An 11,209-nucleotide genomic window follows, 5' to 3' on the forward strand; every position below is an offset into this window, starting at 1 on the left:
AAGTAGAGATTTTACGTAATTACTGTTTTATTTCATGTGTTTAGAATTTATTCCTGATAAAATTGCAAGGGATTAATGACTCAGAAGAAAGGAATGCATTAATGCTAGTAGAAATGCATTCCAAACTCCCTTTAAAATCCTCCTTTTCCCTTTTTATCCCTCAGTATCTCTTGCAGGAAGGGATCGATAAAACTAATTCTCACTTAGGTGTTAGGGATTTAATGATACTCCTCTGAGGAGTATTTTCAGTACCTGAGGGTGGAGAATGGCTCTTATTTATCTTTGTAACCTCAGCAACCTGTACACTGTCTGGAACAGTCGGTGTACAATAAATATTGGTTGCCTTTATAGACTAATGGGAAGTAAAAAGCCAAAGAGGGAGTTCTTAAAACCAAAGAGTGGAATTTCAGTCATCAGCAGAGGAAATACATTTATTGGATTCAACAAATCACAGCACCCAGAAAACTACATATCTAACTGCATGGAAAGACAGAAACAGCTGCTTTCATGTAAATACCCTTTACATTCAGTTTTGATTTGATTGTTCTAGAAACTCTAGAAGGTAATTAATCTTTTAAAATGTTCAAATCAGCTGTTAATTACCAACATTAAACTAACATTTTTTGGCCACAGTATTTGTTTTTATGCTGTTGGTTTACCTCATGGGTGTTAGAGAAATGGAGAGAGTATAACTCCATTTCAACTAATAGCAATGTTGTTCATTACTTTTCTCATCAATGGTTTGTCTTTATTGTAGCTTCTGTAGTATTCAAAGAAAGCTCCTAGTCATATTTTTCATTTGTTCCATTTGGATGTTTGACCTAATCTACAAGGGAAGAGGTTTAGTCATTGTGGAGAGAATGAAAAGCAGGGCACAGCACGTAATATGTGTGTTCTACTGTAAACTAATCTCTGCCTGATATCAATATCAGTTTTGTCTGTAGCCAAATTATGTTTACATTGCATGCAGTTTTTTAAAACTGCAGAGAAATAATGCAAATGATAATTGTGTGTGATGATTAAGGAAATATGTTTTTCATTTACAATTTGAAAATAACCATGTTCAAAGTAATAGCTTCCAGCCAGAACTCATCCTAAAAATTCTGATGGAGATGGGCTCATAATTCATGCAATATTATTAAATCTTTGGTGTGTTGTTTGCAATGCTTTTTTTTTTTTTTTTTTTGCGGTCCACGGGCGTCTCACTGTTGTGGCCTCTCCCGTTGCGGAGCACAGGCTCCGGACGCGCAGGCTCAGCGGCCATGGCTCACGGGCCCAGCCTCTCCGCGGCATGTGGGATCTTCCCGGACCGGGGCACGAACACGTGTCCCCTGCATCGGCAGGCGGACTCTCAACCACTGAGCCACCAGGGAAGCCCTGCAATGCTTTTAAACTTCCTCTTCCATAATCCTAAACCCAATACTGAATTTGTCCATCTATAAATAATGATTGATAGACAAGGTTATTAAGTTTTGTCTTCTTTGTGTCACTGCTCTCTAGAATAATGAAAACATTAATTTCCTTTCTACCTCTAGGATAGATGACTGTTATAAAATCCAACGGACAACTTGTCCTACCCATGTGCTTGTCAGTAAAAGATCAGTCTTAGAGGAATTCAGCTATTAATTATACAAGTTTCTTAGATATTTGGAACCCATTATCACTGGCAGCCACTTTCTATGCATATTGACATGTTATTTCCACTCTGGGCCTTGGATTATTAAGATGGTCAAAATAAGTCATTATGTGTATGCTAAAATTACCCTGGGCTAATGTGGTTTTTATAACAGAGAATATTTAAATGTGACCAGGACTTTCTTTTTTCATCACTGTAGCATATAGCTCTGAATTACTGAGCTAACTGGATTCAGATAAGTATTGGGTTGGCCAAAAAGTTCTTTCAATGTTTCGGTAAGATGGCTCTAGTAGCTCTTAGTTGTCTTTAACTTCACTCAAGACATTTTTGTTAGATTGTATTGTGATAGCCACCATATCAGCGTGCATTTTTTAAAAAAATCTTAACAAAATTGGTGAATTTTTGTGTAGCCATTTAAATATTGAAGATGGAAGAAAAAAGCAACAAATTTGGCATATTATGATTTATTATTTCAAGACAGGTAAAAATGCAAGTGAAACACAAGAAAAAGATTTGTGCAGTGTATGGAAAAGGTGCTGTGACTGATCAAACATATCAAAAGTGGTTTGTGAAGTACTGTACTGGAGATTTCTCCCTGGATGAGGCTCCACGGTCAGGTAGACCACCTGAAGTTGATAGCGATCAAACCGAGACATTAATTGAGACCAATCAACGTTATACCACATGGGGCATAGCCAACATACTCAAAATATCCAAATCAAATGTTGAAAATCATTTGCACCAGCTTGGTTATGTGAATCTCTTTGATGTTTGGATTCCACATAAGTTAAGCGAAAAAAACCTTGACCATATTTCCGTGCATTTCTCTACTTAAACGTAATGAAAACGTTCTGTTTTCAAAACAAACTGTGATGGGCGATGAAAAGTGGATACTGTAGAATAATGTGGAAAGGAAGTGATTGTGGAGCAGGTGAAATGAACCACCACACCAAAGGCTGGTCTTCATCCAAAGGTGATATTGGGTATATGGTGGGATTGGAAGGGAGTCCTCTATTATGAGCTCCTTCCGGAAAGCCAAATGATTAATTCCAGCAAGTACTGCTCCCAATTAGACCAACTGAAAGCAGCACTCGGCGAAAAGCATCCGGAATTAGTCAACAGAAAATGCAAAATCCTCCAACAGGATAATGCAAGACCGCATGTTTCTTTGATGACAGGCAAAAACTGTTACAGCTTGGCTGGGAAGTTCTGATTCATCCCCCGTTTTCACCAGACGTTGCACCTTCGGATTTCCATTGATCTCTGTCTTTAAAAAATTCTCTTAATGGAAAAAATTTCAATTCCCCGGAAGACTATAAAAGGCACCTGGAACAGTTCTTTTCTCAAAAAGATAAAACGTTTTGGGAAGATGGAATTATGAAGTTGCCTGAAAAATGGCAGAAAGTAGTGGAACAAAAGGGTGAATGTGTTGTTCAATAAAGTTCTTGGTGAAAACGAAAAATGTATCTTTTATGTTTTACTTAAAAACCAAAGTCACTTTTTGGCCAACCCAATAATTGTAGGTTGAAGTAATAGCACGCTGTGGATCTTGCTAAGAGTATATATCATGTAGAAAATTAAAATGGCTAATATTTTTGGGTCACTTTTCTAACCACTAATTTTCACTCTAAAAACCTGCTTTGTAGTGAAGGGGGTTACGAAATGCTTCTTCTCCAGGGTAATGTGTCCTATCATGTGGAGGGTTGGCCACCACTGTAATGCACTTGACCTCTCTCCACCCTTTACTGTGCCTCCCCATGAGAGGTGGAATGACATGGCTAGTGAGTTTGGGAACAAAAACTGGATTTGAATAGTCCCCTCCTTTCTTCTTGGGAATGAGCTATACCCTCTTTTGTTCTTCTTTTGCTCTTATAAGGAAAGGACTCTCAACATACCCCGTGGGGAGAGGCCTGATCTCATAGAGCACTGCCTGTGCCTGGGTTGTTATCTCTGTTAATTCTGGAATTCGGTATCAGGAAACTCTCTTGACTAATGTTACGAGCTACATCTTCCAACCCACCCCTTATCAGTGATAAAGGCTCACTGTTTTGTCTTATTTCACAATAGATTCAGAATTCAGGCAGGGAAAGGATGACCTTTCTAAGATGCCAACACCAATTTCCATCATCTACTTACTGAGCCATTCTTTCCAGTGCCACCTATTCTCCATTCATCTGTTCCATTCTCTTTCTATCTACATGCCCACCAAGCCATATACCATCTGAAAGAACTGCTGTTATTGCTACGTTTTCTGGTAAATGGTGTAACCTCAGATCATACCTAGGAAGAACTCAACATTCTAGCAACTAAATTTAAAAAATCAATAATAAATTTGAGGCAGGGTTTTCCCTAGGACACTGTGAATTCAAAATTGTCCAGGTCTCTTTGCCTAAGGGAATAGGTAGTGAAGGGGAAGAAGTGGTTCTCTTCATGAACACTAAAATTATTTGAGACTTTTATAAAAACAATTTCATAAAATCTTCAGTTATCTGCAGTGTAAAGTAATTGGGCTACTCCTCCTCACTTCCAACGTATTTCCTTTTAATTTTATTTTCCTTATTGACTGCTGCCTCCAACGTACGTTGGAAACTTATTTACCTGTAAGTAGGTTTAGAAATATGAAGAGAGGTTGGGTAGAAACACATGGTGTGATTTCCTCCATGACTTCCTCCTCTGGATGACTCTGGGTTCATACCACCCTAAAAAATGCCACCATAGAGGGGTAGGTACAGTCATGTAAATTGCCCAGACCAGTGGATACAACCTGGCCACATGTTATCACCAGGCTGCCATGAATTTCAGGGATGACAGAAAGCAGGTATTCTGTGACAGCTTTGGATCTGAAAGTTCAAATGCAACAAGCATTCATTCTGTTCTTAATATGTGCATGACTGTACTAAATATAGTGAGGAATATGAAGATATCCACAGTATATTCCACCACACAATCCTGAAATTATCTTAAAGCTATCCAGAATGCAGAGTGTGCAACAGGGATGACAAAAATGCCAGACATTCACAACACATGCAGACGGCCCCCAGGGCCTCGGACTTAGCTCTGGGTCATATAACACGGAGTATACCCTATGAGGGTTAGTTTTTTCAACATGAAACCTTAGAGTCAGAAGAACCTTAGAGATTATCTAGACTAGCCTCCAACTCAGTGTAGGATCTCCACTACAGTACCCCTTAAAGGTGGTCATACAATCTCAAATTCAATGTCCCCAGTGATGGTGAGCTAACTACCTCAAAAAGGCAGCATGTTATGTGTCTATAAACTTCGGGTAAAATTACATGTTACTTGGGTATTTACGTATGTAATTTAAATGCTTATTTCGCAAAATATTTTTTTCTACAAAGTACTCAGCAAAAGCTCATATTACCAGGGCAACAGAAAATGTGGCATATTATGGTTGTTGAACAAGTGGGTTACCAATAGTGCCCATAAAAGATGAGGTGCCACATAAAATCTCAACCCAAAATAGAGGAGAAAATCCTAGGGACCTTCTCTAGTAACTTGAAGGAAGTGTACTTCTTGCTGCAGTTCAGTACTGGCTATGTGGCTACCAAAACCATCTAGCTGCCACGTTTGGGGAGCAGGCAGAAGTTGTACAAAGCATCTCTCTGGACTCCATATTATCAGGGAAGATGGAAAGCATCCACAACAATTGGGGCAATATTATTAAAAGAAAACAAAGACGTTTTAGATTCTAATAACATAGAAAGAACTCAAAGCTAAGGCAAGATTGCCAGTCTTTCTATTTTAGCAACTATAGATGCCACTGTCCCTAAAACAATGCCCTGCTCATAGTTGAATTTTCATTGAATGTGTCACGGATGAGGAAGAGAAGGAGAAATAAAAACACCTGACCCAGTGAGGTATACAACATGTCCAATAGGTGTAAGGTCTTTTACCCAGAGCATGAAGCTTGATTTTTTTAAAGAAGCAGCAGCATCCCAGGATCCGTGGGACAAAGTTGTCATGGCTAAAGGTATCAAAGACAGAGTCATGGAGGGAAGTAGGAGAAAGGTTCACAGAAAAGGAAGAGAAGGTGAGGAATCACTGTACAACTGTAAATATGTATAAAGCATAATAATAGATGTGTGACTCTAATCACAATGGAGTGAACTAGACCATCTTTAAAAGCGTAAATTACATGAAGGATTCCTGAGCACTATTAGAAGCAAGAGAATGTGCTACAGACCTCCAGGGGAGCCATATCTTGGCCGTTAGGATTTCCCATGGAAGGTATAGAGGAAGTCGGGAGTAACTCAAATACGGCCAACCTGAAAGTGTGCCATCTTCCAGGAGCACTTACCTAGCATGTGCCATAGAACCTGCAGAGACTTACCAAAGCTACTTATCATTACCCATTCCTGTTGATGCTTAGGACACCATCAGAAGATCAGAGAGATATCTTTAAAGACTGTGAAATTTGCAGCAGTAAATTGAATGACCTGGGAAGCTAGGAACACAGGGTTTTTTTGTTTGTTTTTCTATTTCTCCTTTTCGAAAGTTGGGCCTTTGGAAGAAGAGTTAACAGGATCGGAAGGTGGCTGCCTGATTACGCAGATTGTGTCAAATAGCAGAGAAAAATGCATAGATACTAAATCTAGTTCCAATAGAGGAAAGCAGGTATGACAGGAAAAGGGGAAAAAAATCAAAGTTTAGAATTTACCTGGTGATTAACATGAGAAAGCAATTAGGGAAAGGGCTAGTCACAGTATTGTGTCCACAAATATTTGTGTTCTAATGCCCAGAGACAGTATGTGTAATAAAGTGAAATTTGTATTAGAACTCAGGCCATTAAATGTGAGCTCATCAGTATCACCGAGACCTGATCGAATGGAACATCTGGCTGGAAATTGGAGTTGGTGGGTGACAGGAAATCCTACTGTGAGAGGACTTGGAGTACGATTACATCAACACTATGTACACCAGTCTGAAAATTCATGAATGGTGGTGTCAGAGGAGCATGGTGGCATTCTCTGGTCAGTTACACCAGTCATTCTTCAAATAGATATAGACCTGTGTTTGAGGAGAGCCATCAGGATGAAGGGACTCGAATGCCTTATGAAGGTCAGATGAGGGAACTAGGAATCTGGGAATAACGAAAGGATAACAGGCTTTGGACTTCGAAGTTGAATCCCAGCTCCACCACTTACTGGCTGTGTGACTTGGGCGCTGGGCCCTACTCATTCAAATCAGTTACTGTTTACTTTAACACCTGCCATGTGTCAGGCGCTGTGCTAAGCACTGGGTCTATAGTGCTGACATAAACAGGCACAGTCCTTGCCTTTAGAGAGTTTTAGTTTCTTCACTAGTAAAATGGGGTTAATAACATTAAGCACGTCCCTTATACAAGATTATTGTGATGATTAAATGAGATGGTGCATGATGCATGTTCGTGATGCATGGAGAGTTCAGCTCAGTACACAGTGTTGGGGCTTTGTCAATGTGTAATAAATTGTAACTTTATGTACATGTAGGGATGCATGAATGTTTTACTTATCTTCAACTGTCAGAAGAAATGTCCTGTAGAAGATAGGATAGGCTTTTCTGTATGTTAGAACCAGGAGGTATAGGTAGGAGCCTTAGGGAGAGGCAAATTACTGCTCAGTAATGGAAATGTTTCTAATAGAGCTGACCAAAGATGGAACGAGTTGCTTGAGAAGCTTAAAACTTCCCCACTGTGAGAAGAAATTAAGCAGAGGGTAAATAGCATCCTTAAAATATGTGCCCTGTCTTAATTCTTGGTTGTGTGGTCCCAATGTTTTGTTAAAGCTCCTTTGCTTGTATGAACTGCATAGTACCAGATGCTGATGAGGCAATGGACTTTCTTCTGGTTTTCCCAGTCCAGATGTGGCCTGATGGAGTTTGCTTTTTAGAGTGAGGTACAGGGCCAGGAGTAGGATAAGGCAAGAGACATGCCTAGGGTGCAAAATTTAAGGAGACACTCATTCTCATGGCCATGCAAATATATGGTTAGCAACTGCATGACCCTGAGAGTGAGTGCCTTATTCAAATTTGCACCTTAGGCATTTTTCTTGCTTCACCCTAGTCCTGGACCTGTTGAGATATTAGGACGGTAAGGAGTGGGTTTGGTTGGGAGTTCTTTCAAACAATAATGCCATCAACTTTCTCGGGTTCTGGTGTCTACGTTGCCACTTACGGTACCCCCTACATCTGCTTTTGACCCAGGCAGTTGGTGAGCTCGAGGCATCTCTTATTCCTGAGTGATTGCACCTTGTTCATGTGCTGCTCAGGTGCCAATACTGCCAAGACATGGAGTGCACCACATTCTGCACCTGGTGAAAACTCTGAGCACCGAGGAAGTCTCCAGGGGAACACTCCCTGAAATAAATAACGTTGTAAAAAGACATGTTTATGGCTTTTCTCTCACCCTGTAGGTATGTGCACATTTGCCTCTGTCACCAGAGGTGCTTCTGACCTAGGGTTTCAGTTTTCATCTCCTCATCCATCTCTAAGAATCCTTTCTTCCCCACCCGTTTTGCTTAACCTGCAGCTGAAGATGCAGTACTGAATTCTTTGACTCCCTTGTCTAGCTGCCTGGAATCTGGGATACAGGCACCCAGGCTCTGAAAGAGCCCTGTTAAGAACACCTTTACTAGCACACAGAGAACTTAGGGAGATGGTTGAGGAATCTCCCCGGGAAGAAGAGTTCTGAGAATAGAGGTATTGGGGCAAAAGGCAGCTGGAAACCTCTGTTACACGTAGCTTGGTTTATCGCTACATCTCTGGTGTGTCAGGCAGGGAAGGATGCCACCTACAGAGTCTAGCGTGCTTGGCATGTGGAAGTTTGCTCCATCCCAGGAACCAAGTCTTGGGGTTATTGGGTTGCCCTATTTAGAGTACTGTTCACTTCCTTATTTTTCCCTATGGCTGTCTGGAGGATTACAGGGATTCCAAGGAGGAGTATAGTGAGGGTCTGGGTTGGCATCCAGAGAGGGAGGTACTCCTCACATACCCCCATCCCTACTTCCTTCATGACCAACTGTTGTCAGTGAGCATAGTTGTATCAGAACTACCAGACCTTTTGCCGGTAAAGAGTGAAGAGGATTTGGGGACTGGTGGCCAGGTTATAAGACTATAAGTTTAATACTACTGATCAAAGAGAGAACAAAGAGATGGCCCCTACTCCTTCACCCCTTCTGGGGAAGGGGGTCATGGTGTCAAGAGTCAGACAGGGTTTTATCCAGAGGCAGATGAGGATTGAGAGCTCTGGACTGTATCCTGACTCACTGTTTCATTATCTGGAAGAGCACTTTGGAGTAAGGCAACGAGTAAGTAAGTAAAATGCTGTCCATCCCAGCTCCTGGCAACCTGCCCCAAGGTCTTCCGCAGGGCAGACTGTGAGCTCAAAGGGCCAGATTACCCTTTGGGAGCCTCAGGAAAAGTTGCAAACATTAGCGAGGTGAGTCGCTGCCCCAGCTCAGCCCGGGAGCAGAGAGAGCAGTTCCAGCCTGCTGCCTTGCTCGGTGCCTCTACAGCGACCCCAAGGATCTGCCACATTTGCGAGCAGCTCCACAGCTGGGCCCGGACACACCCACAAGCTGCCTATACAGCAGCCGGTTTTTTTTGTTGTTGTTTTTTGTTGTTGTTGTTTTGCTCTGAGGCCGGGGTTTGGGGGTGGAGTGTCATCTGGCTGCTTCAGAGGACTGAGCGGTTAGAAAGAATTTGCAGGTTGCAGGGCGCGGGGGCTTGTGGGAGAGAAATGAAGAGCAAACAAATCAGTCGGCGAGGTAGTGCCTAAGTAACGGGCGTGATGTCGGGAAATGAAAGTGGAGTGTATATGGTCCCAGGCAACAACTCTGCGCTGGATGGTCTTAAGTCTGCTCAAAGTAGCTGAGGGATTTCAGACCCTCTCTAAACGAGGTGGAGTAGTGTTTGTGTGCTGCATTTATGTGCGCAATTGATCGTGGACAGAATGGTGAGGGAGGCACAGTTCATCTTTGGTCTTACCCATATTTTAAGTGAACAGATCTGAGTAAAGTGTGTGTGGTGTGTGTGCGGGTGTGTAAAACCTCCTAGAGGCTCATAGAATTCAGCACAGAGACTGGCTTTGAATGCCCTCCTTTGCTTCCTTCCCAGGCCTCTCCTCCTGCAGTCCCTGCTCATTACCTCTCATATTGGGTTTCTCGATACCCCTCCCCACCTCTGCCCCCTCTTCAGTTCTCTGCTTCCGTCCACCTGGGGTCCCTAGCGCTTCTCCCTCTCAGCTTCCTTCTCCCTGCTGCTCTCCCCTCTGGTGTCGCGTTCTCTGCACTCCCCTTCTCTGTGCCCCTCTCTCCCACTCTCCTCCCTGCCCCCCTAATCCCCCTCCTGTTTTCCTTCCTTCTGATCGATCCAACTCTGCTCAGACCTCCCAGATTTCTCCCCTCCGGGGGCCTCAATGTTGACATTCTGCTCTCTCCCTTACTTTCTTCTAATACAAGGCAGAAAAGGATAAAAGCCTTAAGTCTTTACATACACTGAAACTGCTCTAATTCATCCTAATTGCGGACTGGAGGTGGAGGGTGGGAGAAAGGGAGGAGGTAAGGTCAGTCTGAATTAATGAAAAATCTAAGTAATAGAACGTTTTGCAAGAAATGTAATTGTATGACTTTCAGGGACATCCAGTACTACTGCTAACTGGAACAGAAGCCAAGAGACTCTTATAAGTGCTTTAGCAAAGAGATAAGAATCATGGATAATTAGCATTATTATGCAGCTGTAAGGCCCTCACTCTTAAACAGGCTGATATTTCCCTTATTTATACTCTAAATCTGTTAGTAGACCTCTTTTCTTAGCTAGAAGTAAAAATCCTATTATAAGGGTTCTTTATAACCCTGATTTCCATGTCACTGCAGATGGTCCATTATAACAGTACTTTGTTGATCTGGTTACCAAAATTACTGACAACAATGATGTACAACCAATGATTTTTCTGGTCCCTATCTATTTAATAGTTATTCTCCGTAAAGAGAGCTCTTTCCCACTGTAGATGGTGAACAGGAGAGGGGAGTGGAAATGAGTTATTCTGGAGCTAAGCCATGTAGATGTGTGTATTTGTGTGCACAGATCCATGGCTGTTGATTTGTGGGGAAGCATTTAATGGGATTGTGTGCACAGTAGCATATATAAGGGGGTCGGCTGTGTGTCTGTATGTACAAAGGCCTGGTAGGTACCTGGATGTGCGTTGAGGTCACTAAGTATGTAAGTATCAGGATGTGTGTGTCTGAGATCTGAGTCTTTTTATGGGTATGGGCGTGTGTGAGACAATTTGTTTAAACAACTAACTGTGTGAAGGGTGGAGTTTGAGAAAATTGTAGTTTACCCCTGTGAATGTAGCTATGTAATTTGTATGTGTGTGTAAGAAAAAGAAAGACTATGTGCTATGTACCTTAGTAATTCTCAAAACAGGGCTGTGAGATACTCCTTAAACCCTACTCCTCTCCTAATATAGATCCTTTGAGTTCTCTACCACCTTTTTTTCCTTTTCTGCCTCTCTCCCTTCCCTTCTTTTTTTTTTTTTTTTTTTTTTTTTTTCCGGTACGGGGCCCTCTCACTGCT

Source organism: Physeter macrocephalus, chromosome 21 (genome assembly GCF_002837175.3).
Source record: "Physeter macrocephalus isolate SW-GA chromosome 21, ASM283717v5, whole genome shotgun sequence".
Taxonomy (NCBI): domain Eukaryota; kingdom Metazoa; phylum Chordata; class Mammalia; order Artiodactyla; family Physeteridae; genus Physeter; species Physeter macrocephalus.